We start from the raw sequence: 19,239 nt of genomic DNA, 5'->3' as shown, positions 1-19,239 counted from the left end.
AAGGCAGAGTTACAGAGAGGCAGAAGCAAAGGCAGAGAGAGAGAGGTCTTTCACCCGCTGGTTCACTCCCCAGTTGGCTGCAATGCCTGGACTGTGCCAATCTGAAGCCAGAAGCTAGAAGCTTCTTCTGAGTCTCCCACATGAGTGCAGAGGTCCAAGGATTTGGGCCATCCTCTACTTCTTTCCCAAGCCATAACAGAGAGCAGGATCAGAAGTGGAACAGCCGGGACTCAAACCAGCGCCCATATGGGATGCCAGCGCTACAGGCAGCGGCTTTATGGCTACACCACAGTGCAGGCCCCTCAGAAGTTTCTTACTGTCTCTGAGCTTCCCGCCTTCAAGAGAATCCTTGATTCTTCATTCATTGCTTTCCATTAGTTAGCTTGCTGTGTAGATTGTTTTTAAATTTAAATTTACTTTATAAAAATTGGTTTTCATTTTATTTGAATTACAGAGACACAGAAATATAGAGAGAGATCTCCCATCTGCTGATATGCTCCACAAATGATCTGAGCCAGACCAAAGACAGCATCAGGGATCTAATCCAGGATTCTCATGTGGCTAGCAGGGACCCAAGTACTTGAACTATCATCTGCCTTCCATGGTGTATAACCTCAGGAGGTTGCATCAGAAGCAGAGCTGGGACTGGGTAACCACTGTGCCAAACTTCAGCCCTGTGGATTTACCTTTAGCATTTTGCTGACAGTTTCCTTAGTGCTCTCTTCTTAACACTATGTGTTAATTGGCTGTGCATGAGCTCTCTGCCTCCAAATCCTCCTTACTTTATCTCTCTGGCACATGACTAATAAATGGAATCTCCTAAAACACCTCTTCAGTGATGCCATTCTTATACTCAAAAAATGATGAGAACTTATTTGCTGTTTCCTCAAACCTGAATTTATTTGCTGGATTTCCAAAGTCTTTCATGGTCTGAACTTTCTAGCTGATTTTGTCACTCTCTTTAACATGGTCACTATTAGGCTCTCAGTGATGCTTCCTGTCTATTTTTCGTTTACTCTTATGTCATTTTTTCCCCTCAATCCTAAAGACCACACTAAAATAATTAAGTAAATAAATAAATAGGCAAATGAAGAAACAAAGAAAACTAGTTTATTTTCCTATCTTACTTATTCTTTTTTGTCCTCATACCTCTACCACACACAGCAAATCCCACAGTTCCAGTACTAGTCTAAATAGTATTGAACTTGAAGTCCCTCAAAATGTCATAATATACCTGGTTTCCCATGACAAATTCATTGATTCTATCCTCTAGGTAGCTTCTAAATTCCTTGGGGGCAGGGAACTTTCACTTTCCTGTCTCTCACAACCCCAGGCCAAATGCTACACCCAGAGCTGTTGCTCAATTGTTTTCCTCTCCAGTGATTTCTAAAATCAATGACAGCAGCAGAAGGGAAGAATCCCCCAGACAGCAGTTAGACTAAGATTCTTTTCCCTACTCCATGCTGATTCTGATTCCAATTAATTCATCAAGTATGTGTCAGCTTTGCTATTTGATGTAAGTATTTGGTATTGTTTCTCAAAGATAGAACAGTTTAAAATCCTGTTGAAGTGGGCTAAAGAGGGAAACCATTTCTTTAAGATTAGTTACTATCTTTGTGAGCACTTCTCTCCTCTTTTCTCTTTCATATACAGCATTTTCACATTGTAGAAATGAGTTACCATACCCTATTTTCTTTTCCTTGGTCCCTTCTACTGACTGCTCCATGAATGTGTGAGTTCTATGCACTTAATTCTTTCTAGTCCAAGCACATTCTTACTTGAAACAAAAGCTCTGGAGGATGAAATAAGAGTATACTATTATTGAAGAATGGTAATAAAATCACCTCCCCATACTTCCCTTGAGAACTATAGTCTAGGAATATCTGGCTAAGGGCTGAAACAAACTGTCAACTTGACTTTTTTTTAACTTTTATTTAATAAATATAAATTTCCAAAGTACAGCTTTTGGATTACAGTGGCTCCCCCCCCCCCATAACTTCCCTCCCACCAGCAATCCTCCCATCACCTGCTCCCTCTCCAAATCCATTCACATCAAGATTCATTTTCAATTATCTTTATATATAGATCAATTTAGTATATATTAAGTAAAGATTTCAACAGTTTGCACCCACGCAGAAACACAAAGTGTAAAGTACTATTTGAGTACTAATTATCGCATTAATTCACATTGTACAACACATTAAGGACAGAGATCCTACATGGGGAGTAAGTGCACAGTGATTCCTGTTGTTGACTTAACAATTGACACTTTTATTTATGGTGTCAGTAATCACCCAAGGCTCTTGTCATGAGTTGCCAAGGCTATGGAAGACTTTTGAGTTTGCCAACTCCAATCTTATTTACACAAGGTCCTAGTCAAAGTGGAAGTTCTCTCCTCTCTTCAGACAAAGGTACCTCCTTCTTTGATGGCCCGTTCTTTCCACTGGGATCTCACTCACAGATCTTTCATTTAGGTTTTTGTTTTTTGTTTGTTTTGTTTTGTTTTGTTTTGTTTTTGCCAGAGTGTCTTGGCCTTCCATGCCTGAAATACTCTCATGGGCTCTTCAGCTGGATCCGAATGCCTTAAGGGCTGATTCTGAGGCCAGAGTGCTGTTTAGGACATCTGCCATTCTATAAATCTGCTGTGTATCCCGCTTCCCATGTTGGATCGTTCTCTCCTTTTTAATTCTTTCAGTTAGTATTAGCAGACACTAGTCTTGTTTATGTGATCCCTTTGACTCTTAGACCTATCATTATGATCAATTGTGAACTGAAACTGATCACTTTGACTAGTGAAATGGCATTGGTACATGGCACCTTGATGGGATTAAATTGGAATCCCCTGGCACATTTCTAGCTCTACCATTTGGGGTAAATCTGATTGAGCATGTCCCAAACTGTACATCTTAACTTTTAATTTTATGAACTATGATAGTTTGGACAAGAAAATATCTTCAAGGGGTCAATATCATTTTATAAATGGGAGGAAGACAGTGTGAAAAGACTGCTTTGAAGCAAGTTTAAAGAAAAAAACTCCTAAGCAATGCCAATAAACAATATTTTTTCTCTTAAAAAGAGTTTTCTTCCTATTAAGTGAGGAGATCTCAGTTAAAAACTATTTTGTAACCATTAGAATGAAAACATTTGCCTCCTAATCCCTAAAAACCCACAATATTCTATCTGTAAAGCATTATTTGCCCCCTGCTGTTCCATCTAATTTTAGCTGAACTTTTAAAAATAATTGTTTCCTAATCTGCCCTAATTTGCCTAAACCCATTATTTGCCAATTCTCAAACTGTATGTTTACACCTCACTAGAAATGTGCCACAATAACAAATGTAGATTTAGACATTTAATTTTAATCCTCAGTATAAAAAAATTTGAATTAATACATTTTGACTCAGAATCCATTAAATGACAAGGCCTAGATTTGGCTACACAATACTAAGATGAAAACAACCTTCCTTCTCCCCTCAAAGAAACTAAATCTGAATGAGGAGACAATGCATCCCCCATCTTGAGAGGGAAGAGATCTGTATGCCATGGGAGCCACATACTGAGGCAAAAGAACAGAGAACAATAAACTCTGAGGGAAAAGGAAGCATCAATGCAATATGTTATTATTTTCATGACATTAAAAAAATTCTGTCTAGAAGAAACCTTTTAAAGACAAATGATAACACAGGGTAATGATCACCTTTTAAAATCCTCCACTTGATATGTGATCTGTGTAAGCAGAAGAATACATTAAAAATAAAACGATGCTGACCTGGGAATCTGAATATGGGGTTGTGCTATGAATTAGTGACATGACTCTGAGACAGGATAACTCTGGGAGCCTCTGTTTCCCCAATTATAAAATGAGGAGTTGGGCCTACATGAATTTTAAGGACCCCTTTGGCTTTCCTGCTTTCTGAAACAATTATTTTTTTGAACTTGCAAGTACTTTCTATAAAGTTGAGAACAAGGCCTTATAAGAGTGGACTGTAATTCACCTTTTCCTCAAATATGTTACTTGTGAGTACTATGGTCTGGATGTTTATGTGCCCTCAAAATTCATATGTTGAAATCCTAATACCCAAGGTAAGGGTATTAAGAGTTAGGGCCAGGGCGGGCACTATGGTATAGCAGATAAGGCACTGCCTGTAGTGCTGGCATCTCATATGGGCACTGGTTTGAGTCCTGGATACTCCATTTCTGATCCAGCTCTCTGCTATGGTCTATGAAAGCAGTAGATTTTTTGACCCAAGTCCTTGGGTCCCTGCATCCACGTTGCAGACCTGGAGGAAGCTCCTGGTTCCTAGCTTTGGGTCAGCACAGCTCCAGCCTTTGCGGCCAACTGGGGAGTGAACCAGCAGATGGAAGACCTCTCTCTCTCTCTCTCTCTCTCCTTCTCTCTCTGTGTAACTCTGACTTTCAAATAAATAAATAAATCTTTAAAAAAAGAGTTAGGGCTTTCAGAATTAGTTCCTTCATAAAACAGACTATAGAGAGCTAGTATGTCCCTTCTGCCAAGTGTGTACAAAGGAAGAAGGGGCCAACTTGGAGTGGGCATTGTGGCACAGCTGGTTAAGCCACCGACTACAGGGCTGGCCTCTCTCATATGAGTATCAGTTTGAATCCCAATTGCCCCACTTCAGATCCAGCCTCCTTTTAACATACCTGGGAGAGCAACAGAAGATGGCCCAAGTACTTGGGCCCCAGCCACACACATGGGAGACCACAGATGGAGTTCTAAGCTCCTGGCTTCAGACCGGCCCAGTCCTAGCCATTGTGATCATTTGGGGTCCAGCATATGGAAGATCTCTGTCATTCCCCCCCTCTCTCTAACTGTCTTTCAATTAGTAAAATGAAGCAGAAGGAGAAGAACAAGAACAAGAAGCAGCAGCAACAGCTGCTGCTGCCACTGCTGCCATCTTGGAGGAAGGCCAACCTGACCAGAAACTGAATCTTCCAGTGCCTTGATCTTGGACTTCCTGGCCTTCAGAACTATGAGGAACAAGTTTCTGTTCTCTAAAAGCTACCCAGAAGTGGGCAATTGGCATAATGATTAAGACACTGCTTGGGATACTCACATCTTACATGCCTGAGTTCAAGTCTAAGCCCTGCTCCCCATTCTAGCTTCATGCTAATATGTACCCTAGGAAGCAGCAGGCAATGACTCAAGTTCATGGCCTGGCCACCAAAGTGGGAGACCTGGACTGAGTTCCCAACTCATGGCTTGCGCTGATGCAGCCTTGGCTGTAGCAATCATTAAGGGAGCAAATCAGTGGATATGATCTCTCTCTCTCTCTCTGCCTTTAAAATAAATAAAATAAATAAAAACTTTTTAATAATTAATGATTATCATCATCAAAAATATAAAACGAGAAACAAAATAATAAAAGCTACCCAGTTGGGGGCATTTTGTCTTAGCAGTCCAAATGGACTAAGATAGCAAGTTTACATTTATAACTTTCCTTTTTCACATTCTCTTTCACATTATCAGTCTTTTAACCCTTCACATTTGCATAATCTTTAATAGTTGCCAAAGTATGTTCAAATCCATCATCATACATCTGAGTAATTCTATATTGCTATAGTAATGCTAACTATACTCCATGTCATCCTCCCTCACACTGTGGCTATAACATACAATTTATAATTTTATTCATTCTTTTATTAATCTACTTTATACTTAACTTCATGATTTTACCTCTCCTTTCTTCTGAAAGGGACTAGACACATAATTTGCTACCATTACCAGTTTTTCTAAGTCATGGAAGGAGATTTGTTTTGGTTGAGTGCTCAATGCTAAAGCTCCAAGCAGCAGAAGCACATAGGTAACTCCAAATGCTGTGTTTGTCACTCTGATTCAGGAAAACTGCAGTTTTCAGCTAGTGCTGAGGGAAAGGAGGCTTGTCTATGCATCCAGCATCTGGAAGGATGATTCCCCACAAATGTGTAGTCAGATGCATTAGACACAGACATTAAACATAGCAGTGCCAAAGATAGTGACTCCATTTTTACAAATGTAATTTTTAAATATGTTTAAAACTATGTGTTACTAGTTTTCTTTCAAGATTCTTAGCTAATAATATTTCTTGTTAAGGAATATTAGTAACAGTTGAGGCTATACACTCTCCCTATAAAACTACACACGGGGATAATTTTGCAGGTAATTACAAAGAGTCATGGAATTTCTAGGTCTAAGGATCCAAGATTAATAAACTTCACACAAACAGCGTAGATAAGCTCTTGTGGATGTTACATTAACTCTAAGAAAAATAATACACATTTCTTTCTATTGCATTAATGTAAAAGTTTTCATTTACCAGGAAACCAAGTATTAAGCTGCCTAATTTGGACAGTCACAATTTATTAGTCTCTTTTTAAATATAACTATGAAAGACAATGTTATAGAAGAATAGCAAGATGAAGTTTAATGTCAAGCCAAATGGACATGCCTATGTGAAGACAAATGAGGTAATCATTAAGGTAAAAGTAAAACAGGACTTCTCAACAGAAAAAAATTGATTACATTTTTCTACCATACAAAGTCCAAAAGGAAATAACTGATTTTCAAACTGAAATAATCAAATGGTTTGAAACACACGCTTGCATATTGCAAAGACATGCTGCCTCCAGAATCTGGAAGTGCTAATGGGCTCTGCAAAGTGCACTATAACCTTAAGTAAAATGAAGTGCACTAAATATAGATTAGATAATAACAAACAAATGCCACCCAGGACAGATAGACTACCAGAAGGACATTCAATGTATTTTTACGGCCGGTTGAAGGCATAGTTTTGTGAGTTTGGGTTCTAGACAAATAATATATTAAGAAGGCATAAAAATGCAGTACGAAAAGAAGCTCCATAAAATTTAATATGTATTTGACAAAAAGTAGAAAAACTTTTGATTTGAAAGCCAAAGAGAGATTTTAATCATTCAACTTGGTTTTTAAGTAAAGCTGATTTCCAGACATCCTTTTTAATTCTCCAATTCAACCACAAATTTTATCATTAAAGTACCTAAGAAAAACATGAAAACACTGAAAGATGATATTTTTGGTGACCAAAAATATTCCTTCAGAGCACAAAAGGCTATAAAAGTTTTATCAAGAAACTGGTTTTGAGAATCTTACTTTAATCTGTACATATGATACTGATAGCATTAAAGATTCTAAGAAAGGCCATGGGGGAAATTTTAAAAGTAATACTTTAAAATATATGACATTTTGAAATGGACACTATGAGAAACAGTGACTTGATCAGCTCTTGTCCTGACGGTTGATGTACAATGTAATACTTTATCCATTTTAGTATTTTTTTTTGTTCTAGTACCATTGGTTGAACTCTGTAATTAACACACAATTATTCTTAGGTGTTTAAATTTTAACTGAAAAGTGATCCCTGTTAGGAATTTGGAAAACATTATGCTGAGTGAAATAAGCCAATCCCAAAGGGACAAATACCACTTGTTCTCCCTGATAGGTGACAACTAACTGAGCACCAAAAAGGAAACCTGTTAAAGTGAAATGAACACTATGAAAAACGGTGACTTGATCAGCCCTCGCCCTGACTGTTGATGAACAACTTAATATGTTATCCCTCTTAGTATTTTTGTTTGTTTGTTCTACTTAATACTTTTGGTTGAATACTGTAGTCAATACACAATTCTTCTTAAGTGCTGAAATTTAAGTGAAAAGTGATCGCTGTTAAATATAAGAGTGGGAATAAGAGAGGGAAGAGATGTGCAATTCGGGACATGCTCAAGCTGACTTACCTCAAACGGTAGAGTTAGAAACATACCAGGGGATTCCAATTCAATCCCATCAAGGTGGCATGTACCAATGCCATCTCACTAGTCCCAGTGATCAATTTCTGTTCACAATTGATCATAATGATAGGACTAAGAACCAAAGGGATCACATAAACAAGGATAGTGTCTGCAAATACTAGCTGATAGAATCAAAAAGGGAGAGAACGATCCAACATGAGAAGTGATACACAGCAGACCCATAGAATGGCAGATGCCCTAAACAGCACTCTGGACTCAGAATCAGCCCTTAAGGCATTCAGATCTGGCTAAAAAGCCCATGAGAGTATTTCAGGCATGGAAAGCCAAGACACTCTGACAAAAAAACAAAAAAAAAACCAAAAACAAACAAACAAACAAAAACACCTAAATGAAAGATCTCTCTGTGAGTGAGATCCCAGTCCCAGTGGAAAGAATGGGTCATCAAAGAAGGAGGTACCTTTCTCTGAAGGGAGGAGAGAACTTCCACTTTGACCATGGCCTTGTCTAAATATGATCAGAGTCGGTGAACTCAGGCCTTGGCAGCTCATGACAAGAGCCTAGGGTGATTACTGAGGCCATAAACAAGAGTGTCAATTTGTTAAGTCAACAACAGGAGTCACTGTGCACTTACTCCTCATGTAGGATCTTTGTCCTTAGTGTGCTGTACATTGAGATTTAATGCTATAACTAGTACTCAAACAGTATTTTTCACTTTATGTTTCTGTGTGGGAACAAACTGTTGAAATCTTTACTTAATGTATGCTAAACTGATCTTCTGTATATAAAGATAATTGAAAATGAATCTTGATGTGAATGGAAGGGGAGAGGGAGTGGGAAAGGGGAGGGTTGTGGGTGGTAGGGATGTTATGGGAGGGAAGCCATTGTAATCCATAAGCTGTACTTTGGAAATTTATATTCATTAAATAAAAGTTAAAAAAATGCACATTGCAGTCTAAAGACTTAGCATGTATATGATTACATTAACAGCTTTACATTGATAAGATGTTGAAGTAATATTTTGGATATGTTGGATACAATAAAGAATTGAAGTTAATTTAAAAAAATATATGAAAATACATAATCCTTGCCTTGCAACCATGATTTTCTTAAACATTAATAATAATATTTGTCATTTGCAAACATGTCAATAAAAATGACTTGGTCCTTTGGGAGCTTGATCTAGTTGACTGCCACCAAATAAATTTAAAACACACACACACACACACACAAAACAAAATAATTTATGGAGGGTCTTCAAAAAATTTATAGAAATATATACTATGAAAAAACTATGTATTCCGTAATTTTCATATCAAAATAAACCTATTTCTCAATTCCATTTTTCCACAAACTTTTGGAAGCCCTTTCAATTGCTTGTAACTGTGATTTAAACACTATGTTCCACAGAAAAATATATTCAATTCTACTACTTCATATTTTTTTCTACAATCTCTATGGAAACTAAAAACTAACCCCTTCTTTAACTAATTCAAGTTAAAAGAGGGAGGTAAATGCTTAAGACATTGTAGATCTTTGAGCATATAAGTGAAATTTCTACAAATATTTTAGTTGACATGGATAAGCAGTAAAAATGTTGATATTCTTTTTTCTACAAAGCATATTCTTTTTTCTTAAATTTGACTCAATAACCCCTAATGCTATTTACTCTATGAAGAACTAAAAACATAAGTTTATCAAACATTCTTGGTTTAACATCCAGCAAATATATATATATATATATATGTAATATGTATATATCTGCTGTTTATTAGCCAACATGTACTGAACTCAGGTCTCCACTACTAAGATCCAGAGTGTACAACTTAACTAATTACAAGCCTAAAAGTTTCATTAGTTTCACCCCAGGTATCACAAGCCGAAATTCCAGGCCTCTGTGTCATTCCCTGAAACATCTGCAAAAGAACCTAAAATTCCTGATAGCTTAGATAAGCGACAGCATTTACTTAATTAGATTTTTAAAGCATATTTATTAACTCAGGCAGTAAATAAATTGAAAAGTTTCATACCAAAGATCACCATACAAACATACAACAGCATGAGTCTCTTAATATTTGGCTCAATTAAATATAAGCTCGTGCTTAAAAAAAAAAAAAAAAAAAAAAGCCCTTCTGTTACTTTATGTAACTGAAATTTAGATATTAACGTTGATTGGCTTTTCCTGATTTTGCAATCTACAAAGACTCCAAACGCAATGCAGTCTATCACTATGCATATCTATACACATACACACACACACACACACACACACACACACATATATATATAACCTAATGTAGAGAAGCCACTGCTTCTGTGTTTATCTGGAGCAATCTGTGTTGGTTTCTTTCCTACCAAACCACTTCTAGTGTTTCAAGAAGGGCAATGAGAGTGTACACCTTCTTGTTATTATTTATGTACAGAAGGCCAAACCAAATGTCTGAGTGGGTCTCCAAAGACATAAAATCGGTAGAGTTTTTTTTTCCATCCACAAGACCCAATTCCATTTAAATAAACTAACTCCTAGTGCAAGATTGGCTCCAGCAGAGAATACCACACAACCACAGACACTGAAATTCAATCTCAGTCATAAGTATAGAAGCCACCAACATTTTGTTAAATATAGTCCTTGGTCCATCTTTGTGCACAAAGACACAGGGGGAAATATACACATTCGTCATGAGAAGAACTCGCTCCGTTTCTTCCTGCAAAGTGTATCTTTCTTTCAGGTTTCCTAATCTGTGAAAGTTTCCTCTCTCAGGCTAAATGGGCAACAATGCTAGCGGCTGCTCTAAGGACTCCTCACAGAAGCAGAAAAACTGTCACGGGCTGATCGGGCTTTAAATGGATGAGTCCTTATGGCTGATCCCAGAGTGGCAGAGACCTGACAAATGTGGGAAAGTCCTCAGCTGTGAGATGAGGGCTTAGGTTGTGGGCTCCTGGTCAATTGAAAGGTTGCGTTAAATGTAAATTATAGGACTGTTCTTTAGATATATACTCCTTTCAACCAGGTGAACGAGTAGAGCACAGTGCTCGCTCGGCTCAGAGATGGCCTGCTGGTCGCTTCCTAGCAGGGAAAGGAAGCCAGGCAGCCATAAGCAACCATAATCACCATCTGTGAGGGACAGAAGGGAAGGAAGGAAACATTTTTACATAAACTCATATTAAATTTCTCTTTTAAAGTGCCTCTATGCATTTTTCTTTCCAATTTATACAAAAAAAGTATTAGTTTTAAAACTACAGCAGAACTGGCAGTAAATATCCCAGTAACAATTGTTCTTTTATTAAATATTTATTGAAATAAATTCCTGTGCTTTCTCATTTTTCTTCTTCTGGTTCCAATATTTATTTACAGCTGATTATTAACATCTGCTAGTGTAACGGTTTCATCCGTACAGAAGCCGAAGGGTAAAAAAGTCACACACACCCTTCTAACGTGACCTGTAGTTAGACAGAAAACAGTTTTCCCAGTCACCGCTTGGCTTCCTGTCTGTGACCTCTGAAAAGCATTGGAGGCCAGGGTTAATGGCCTTTCCAATCTCTGTGATAAGAATTCATTTTGTTCTATTACCAGCAGTTATCTGAGGAGCCTGCTGCATCACTTCAGCAGGGTTCAATCAATGAGAGGACCTAATGAAGTAACCAGCTGTAGCTCTATTTCCCTGGCCAGCTCTATCAGACAAATAAGATCTATCAGTCACATCTTAAGGTTGATCCTAGACACAGCATCTTCGCATGCTGAACCTGCATGCATATGAACTAATGATACCCCACCATTTCTTTTAAAGCTCCCCTTTTAATATAGCTTTCCTAACACTGAGAATGGAATGGAATGAGTTCTCAGATGTTGTAGTAAAAGGACAATAATGCAAGATTAGACAAGAGTGGATTAACTGAATGACACAAAATGTTAAATTTACGTAGGATCAAAACTTAGTCTCGTAGTTTGGCTACTCTGAAATATATATATACTTTAAGTATTTTTTTAATATTCAATAAAAGGAAGGAGGGTGAACTGATACTACTTGCAGTTTTATCATTTTTATTGAGAAAAGTTTAATGATAAGACTTTCATTTTGACTGTGAATTCAGCACAGAAGTACAATTTTGCTGTATCATTTTTTTGTTTTGTTTTTTTGGTGGAGGGTCAGGTAGCAGTCAACCTAAGTCCATAGTTATCTCTGGGATATTTTGTAATAGCAAATATCACTAAACACACAAATTGAGATACTGTAAAACTCTATTATTCATATATTCTAATTTTTCAATTACTAATTTGATTTTGTCCTAATTCTAAAGAATATTTGATAATGCTATTTTCACACGTGTAGATTGCAGAGGGGAAAAAAATCAAGGCCGCACACCTTCAATTAGTGGTCTCATAAATGTATTAGACAGCCATTGGAAGTCATTCAAATTTAACCCTTCTATGGAAAGAGTACTGATGATGGCTCTACAATTTTTAGACTATTTATCTAGAAAATACTAAATGATTCATAGGAAGTCATGAATAAAACATTCATATTTCCTGATAAGTTGAAAGCTACAAGTACCTTAGTTTACTTTATTAGGTTAATCAAGATGAATTTCATGTAATACAATTTGTATTTTTTTAAGTTGGCTGCTCTCTCTGTCAAATTGGAAGGAAAGAAAGCATAGCTATTTGCTATTACGCTAAGGGAAACTCCACAAATGAAAAATATTTGCTAGCCTTGTACTCGATAAACACATTCATACAGGCAAAAATGCTTTCTTTCATTAGAACAGAATTATTATTTAAGTAATATTATGAATATGTTATGACATAAAAATACCAAGGACTATATATCCAAATGCCTTTAAATCTTTATTAGTGTATAATACTGATTTCTTTTTCAAATTGCAATCACAGAGATGCTTGAATGATATGGATACAATATTCAGATGCTCTTTTCACTTCAAACCTTTGCAAATATAGATGGAAGATTAAGATACACCAAAAACAAGGCTAGTAACACGTAAAAATTTGTTGTATTTAAGGAAAATAAAGTGTGCATTGTGTGTGTGTGTGTGTACATATTTAAAAGAAGGGGGTGTGAGAGAGAAATCCTGAACCTATAACCATCTAGCTATGTGTGAAAAGGACTGAAATATCTTTACTGCATATGTGAACAGATAAGAATATGCCTAGCAGGCATTTTGGGAACATCTGTCAATTTTTTATAGAACATACTGATTGTGGGCTATTGATTGCATTTAAACAAAGTTGTTGCAAAAAAAAATCAGCTAACAATTCGTGTAGAAAGAGCCAATCAATATTTAAATGACTCACTTTATTGATTTAAAATTAACTTTCAATTAAGAGATCCATAGGACTCTTAACTGCGACACTTATCCATTCAAGAGAAAATAAAGGTACATTTATCGATACACTTAAACAGCAGTGGCTGGTTTCCTATCGATTCAGTCATTTGCGCTGGGATTCGTTAGCGTCATCAGCCTTTAACTCGCTTACTAGGTCTTCGCAGTGTACAATGCTGCAAGATGTAGGAATGCGCAAAACAACACAAAGAAAGGATAGAAATTTAAACAGAATTAAAAGATAGAGGAAAAGGTAAGTCAATCTTATGCTTTCTTTTATTTTCTAGTAGTATTACATTAGGAAGAATGTTTACGTAGATATTTGGGTGACTATTAGGAAAACAGGTCTTTTAAGGGGTTATTTTTCAAAGCAAGCGGATTAGATATGGCATATTTTGCAACTGTGTAAACAAATGAAATCTTTGAACAATTGACTAGTAAAAGCTTTATTGGCTCCTATTGACTAACAAGATCACTAACTTGCACATACTGGTTATATTATAATCAATGACAGCTAAAAACAACAGTTTACAGCATTTTTAAAAGACTAATTGTATTTCCCATTGGAAATACTTTACATGTGTGGGTCATATTTATTTAACATCATTATAAGGTAACCATTGAAGGCTGTGCTGTATTATTTTGATAATTTGCCAGTTGTTACACTGATAATTTGTTTTTATCAGGGTTCTCATGAGAAATCAAACTGATGTAGAAAATTGAACTATTATATAAAATGAAAGAATAAATAACAGCATGCATAGATAAGATTTATCCATGTATTTCAAAAACATAGCTATGCACCCATTTGTTGTGTCTGGGATTGCCACTAAATGGGAATGCTGTACACAGAAGAGGGCGTTGATTGTCAACCTCTTACTACATTTTCTAATATTATAACAGAGAAACGAAACCGAATGATCTCCATGGGGGAATGGCATCTTAACAGAGCTCACTCTCCAACAGCTCTGACTGTAATATACGTGGTAGTGTTACTCTTTTTCAGGAATTCAAACCTACAAAAGTTTCCATTTGGTTTAAAGATGACAATGCCCTAAACCATACTATGTCTCTTACAGCTCATTGGCCTCTGCCTCATCTTCCTCACTGTGCAGAAGCTATCTGCACAAGAAAACAATACCAATTCAACCCCCCTACTCATTTAATGACATATAGTTCCTGGCAAAAGAGAGAGAATGAGCAATCTAATTCTGTTTGTATACAGCCTGTGTTTAATAACCTTTACACCTACCGTTAATCTTCATTCTCTCATATCTACTCTGGGGACAGAAGGTTTTCTGTAGTTTCCAAGATTAGCCATTAGTTTTTTGGTGGGTACCAAGTCTACAGTGGTTACACTATATCACTTGTATCCTTAGATTTGAACATATCAGGGAAAACATGAAAATGAGTAGAAGTTTAAAAGTCAGAGATCCAGATATTCACATATCTTTCCAACAAAATAGTTTAGCCACATAATGTTTATGTAACATAGTTTGAATAAATGATGGGCAATTATATGTATTAAAAAGTGTATGATGCCATTACTTTCAGCTAGAAATCAGATGATGATATTAATTAAGTGATAGCAGGTGGCACAGATGCCTGCCAGGGGCCTCTCTGATCTGCAGAGAGGGAGATGTGTGGTTCCCTGTCCAAACACTCAGGAGTAGTAACAATTGGCTTAAGCACCATTCAGTCCCAAGGTGCCCCGAATAGGGGATTCGCTTTGATTTAACACTTCCTTATCACATCAAAGAAGTGAAAAAGGCATCTTTATGGATTGGCTTGCAAGGATAAAAAAGAAAAAGAAAAAAAAAAAAAGGTCTGGCTTTTACCCGGGTGTATAAAGTCTTTTCAAGAACTCTGCAGCCACTTGGAAATGACTATAGAAGAGAAAAAAATTCCAAGATTCAAGCTACAAATCCATATAACAAAAATAATTAAAAGTTAGGTTATTTCCATCTCTTGTGTGCTCGCTTTGGCAGCACATATACTAAAATTGGAACCATCTCTTGAAAGCTACCAATTGTCAATTATACTAATGAAGAGAAAATATGGAACTAACTAAAAATGACTGTTTGGTGGACCTAACTAAAATATCTGCTCAGTCCTCTCAAGCATTGTCAATTGTCATCATCTAGGCCAGTTTTAAACCTCTTAAAAATTGTTGGCTGATATTTTTTTCCCATATCATTAATCTTATTTTGTCCGTAACCAGAACTAATTGAATAGCATCATTTTCATATCAGGTTTTGGAGAAGTTTGACTACTGTAGTAAGAATAACAGGTCTACACCCGTAGTTCACCAGTCAGCACTCAGGAATTTCACAGAGCCACCTCCTCATCTTCTCCCTGCATTCACTCATTATCATTGTCATGACATAAGACATTAAACGGTTTTGAGCTAGGAATCTTGTCTTTCAGATGGTCACAGTACTTGCTATTTAAGTGGGATGTTGTAATTTAACAGAGATAGAAATGGAGATCTGCTTGAAGATGATGAACCATGCTAAGTGTGCACTGAGAAAGTGCAGGCAACACATGCCTACAAGGCAAACCAAGTGATTCCTATAAAGGATGGGAAATAAGTGTTATCTAATTTCTGAAATTCTTTTATCTTGCTAGATCTGCCTCTGTAGCATTTGTTTCAGATTCATTATTGTATTTTTTACAATAGATCAAAGATATGGTTGATAAGACTTGATTCTAGAGAAATTTGTTCTGTTTTCAGATAACTTACAATACAGGAACTCTCACAGCATGGCTAATTTTATTTAAATCTATTTTTGCCCATAAAGGCTTACTGACACCATAATTTCAGAAAGGCTTCATATTGCTTTACCCAAATCATGGCTAAGATGGACACAAATAATTATAGGAATTAGTGCTACAGGGTGTAAAATTGTTCTGGTAGAAGGGGGTGCATGTATTCATTTCATTCTGAAATTCCCTGCTGAGAAATGATGTGTGCAAACCATCTAAGGACATTGTAATCCTCTCATGTGTGTAGGTGTGTTTGTATATATACATATGTATATATGAAGTTGCATATGATCTTTTACTAGAAAAAAGAAGTGTGTCATTAGTACTAAGGACAGATGCCAAGTATTCTTGTTGATAAAAAGTCAGATGTCTGTGAAAATCATTTCCTCTACATCAGTGGATATAAAAGTAGTAGACAAACTTCATATCAAAAATGCAGATTGATTATGTATCTTCAATAAATATTAGATTGGGCAGTACCTTTGATCTGATCTTTTTAGATGCTTTTTTTCCCCTTCATCTTTCTCAACATTCTCAACTCCAATGTTATATCTAAGGTGAATTTTCATTAACAAAGGCAGTAACTATCTTCTGTAAATCATAGGAAACACATTTGATCATATGCTATGGGTTATGTGATTAACCGAGAACATGGAATAACAGTAAGGTACTGGACATAGAAGGTCACATGAAGGTTTTTAAACTTCTTGTTCCATCACAGAAAAGCAGGCAGTGTTAGGCATGAGACCTACTTTCTCACCGTTGCATGCCGTGATGAGTTCAGCCTTAGTAGAACAGAAATCCTTAATCTTTTCCTTTCATTATTGAAGAGGTAAACCCCTTTTACCTGCACGTGGAGGCTGCCTTTTCATCAAAGCTCAGGAGATTCCAGCAACAAAATCAATGTATGCATGTTCAGAGCAGTTTTCAGGGTTTTGTAAGACAAATCTCTCAAATGGGGGCTAGTTTAATGCTATTGAGCTGGGCTTCGATCTGGCAGAGGGAGTGAACAGCAGAGCAACAGCTCACTTTCCAGGGCTCATGGGACAGGAGGGGGACCATTCTCCACAAACGCAGCTGTGGAATTTCTCCATGACCTCTCACCTCACCTAATCCGACTTTAAACCTTCCTGTGGACTGGTTAAATAAATAAATATTTAAAGGTAACCCCAAATCAACAAACATAATTAATTAATTTCTCTCTTCCCTGTTAATAAACTACACTGGGAGAAGTTTCCATTCTGATGGAGTACTTTTGTAGGGTCAGGGCAAATTCACAAGACTCTGGCTTCCTTTTTAAAGGCATAGTGTAAAAAGCCAGTGCAAATGCTGATTTTTCCCCCTTTCCTTCAAGATACAGATTTGTCTATTAAGAAGGGTAATTTGTTTTAAATGGGAGTATTTCTCTCCTGGTATTTATGGCACTCACTAAAATAACTTTGATTCCTTAATGGTTTAGGCCTCCTGTCTTGGAAAACTTTCAACAGATATTTAGCCATTCAAATTCCTCCAGTTATTACAGATCCTTAAGTCACTACACATTGTCATGAACAATTTCTAAGTTACAAATTAAAATTGTGATTGATATTTTGAAATTCAGTTTTGAACACTGTGTTGCCCTAAACTGGGCAGCGAAGAAGACTTGATTGCTTTGCATTTGTTGCTTCCATTAGTTTCATAACTTTGCAAATTACCTGATGTTAAATCAATCATGACTTCACACAGCTGCAGCTTTCCTTTCATGAAATCATATTTTATTATGGCTGGAATGCAGCATTTCAAATTTTCTGATATTTTGGAAAAATCAAAAGGAAACCATCTCAGATTCTGCGTTTCATTTTGAGGTGAGTATTTTCTCAGACATTTAGCTGGACTTAATGCAAGAATTCTAAACCTGAATTACGATCATATGTTAAAGCAGTGATATTTCTAAGTCTGGTGTGAATCAGTTTTGTATGACTGCAATACAAATAAAAATATACATCATTCACTTCCTCATACAAATGACATACTCTCTTTTCATTGGTATGTTATCACAATGAGTTTTAGTTTAAAGCTAAGTGAAGCTCAATGGGGCAAAGATATTCCTATTGATGCTGACAATGTATTTGAAGGATTATTGTTCATGTTTTCCTTTTATGTTGACTTTGGGTTCTGAAACTTATAGCTAATTTTAAATCAAATACTTCCCAAACTACACAGGGTAAAAATGAGTGTGCAATCAACAAACTCCTTGATATATTTTGAGAAGTAATCCAGCTAATGACAGACATGTACACCAAATATTTTGATAACATTTACTTCTCTGTAATTCTCCACTATTCTTAGGAAGTTACTCTAATGCATGATTCAGACTCTACCCCCAGAAAAGTTCTAATCAGGGCCAATTAGAGAAAATTAGTATAAAATACTTGAAGAGAAGTGTAGTTACCATACTTATGAAAAAGTATTTTTCAATGACAAACACTACACTCTTGCCAGTGTTACCCTTTAAAAAATGTGGAGAGTAGTTTCCAAACATGCAAAGAATGGCTGCATATACTACCCTCACCTCCCCTTCCCAAACACACGTGTTGAGTCACATTCTTCTAAAAGAAAAAGTCTGGATTTTTGTTTCAGTACTAGACAGAGGAATTTCCCCTGCTCATAAATATTTTAAAGTAAATTTTCACCTTTACAGTTAAATGGATGTTGCTTACTGTTGGTCGACAGCTCAAGTGTGCTGACAGGAATTAGTGAAAAATGTGCTACCATAGAAAATATCACACTTTTCCGTCTCAGAGCTAGTAAAGGATACAAAAGCCTTCTTTGGTCTTACTCTGTGCACTAGGTCTTCAAATCTAAAAAAGTACCAGTGGACATACAGAATTTCTTATTATTTTCTCTTCCGTAATCAGGACATTTACATTCCAATATGAATGTAGAAATAGCTTTGTGGGGAATGCTTTCCCGTCCTTATATTTCTTTTGAAAAACATTATTGACTCTCAAAAAACAAATAACTTTTTGAAAGTGGCTGTCCCTGTGGTATAAAAATAATTCTGAAGCCTAAAGCTGATAATCTTGAATTCGATATATGGCAAAAAACTCTCCGTGGATGCACAATGATGCACTCTGTAACCATTCGGTTTAATTCCAAAGTTTGTAGAGTCATATTTTCTAACTCAAAGGCACATTTTGTACCCTATCATATAGAGAATGCCCCAGTTAAACCATATTTCTTTAATGGCAGAACTTCAAATGTCATCTTGAGTTTCACAAAACCCTCATTCTTTTCAGAAGTAATTAGCTAAGGCAGAGTTTGTATTGCAATTAAAAACCACTTGCTTGCAGAAGCTTGTAGGCATTATGTAAT

At 36.4% G+C, this 19,239-nt stretch overlaps 1 protein-coding gene across 4 annotated transcripts in view; it reads right to left on the bottom strand.

The window, feature by feature from the left end:
- The window catches only part of ZFHX4 (zinc finger homeobox 4), a 204,245-nt gene that overhangs the window by 56,407 nt on the left and 128,599 nt on the right, over positions 1 to 19,239 (bottom strand). The window lies entirely within an intron of this gene.

The sequence above is a fragment of the Oryctolagus cuniculus genome, chromosome 6, assembly GCF_051225735.1.
Source record: "Oryctolagus cuniculus isolate XC-2025 breed Fujian yellow rabbit chromosome 6, ASM5122573v1, whole genome shotgun sequence".
In the NCBI taxonomy this organism is placed as follows: Eukaryota; Metazoa; Chordata; class Mammalia; order Lagomorpha; family Leporidae; genus Oryctolagus; species Oryctolagus cuniculus.
This window is presented reverse-complemented; position numbering and strand designations above follow the sequence as displayed.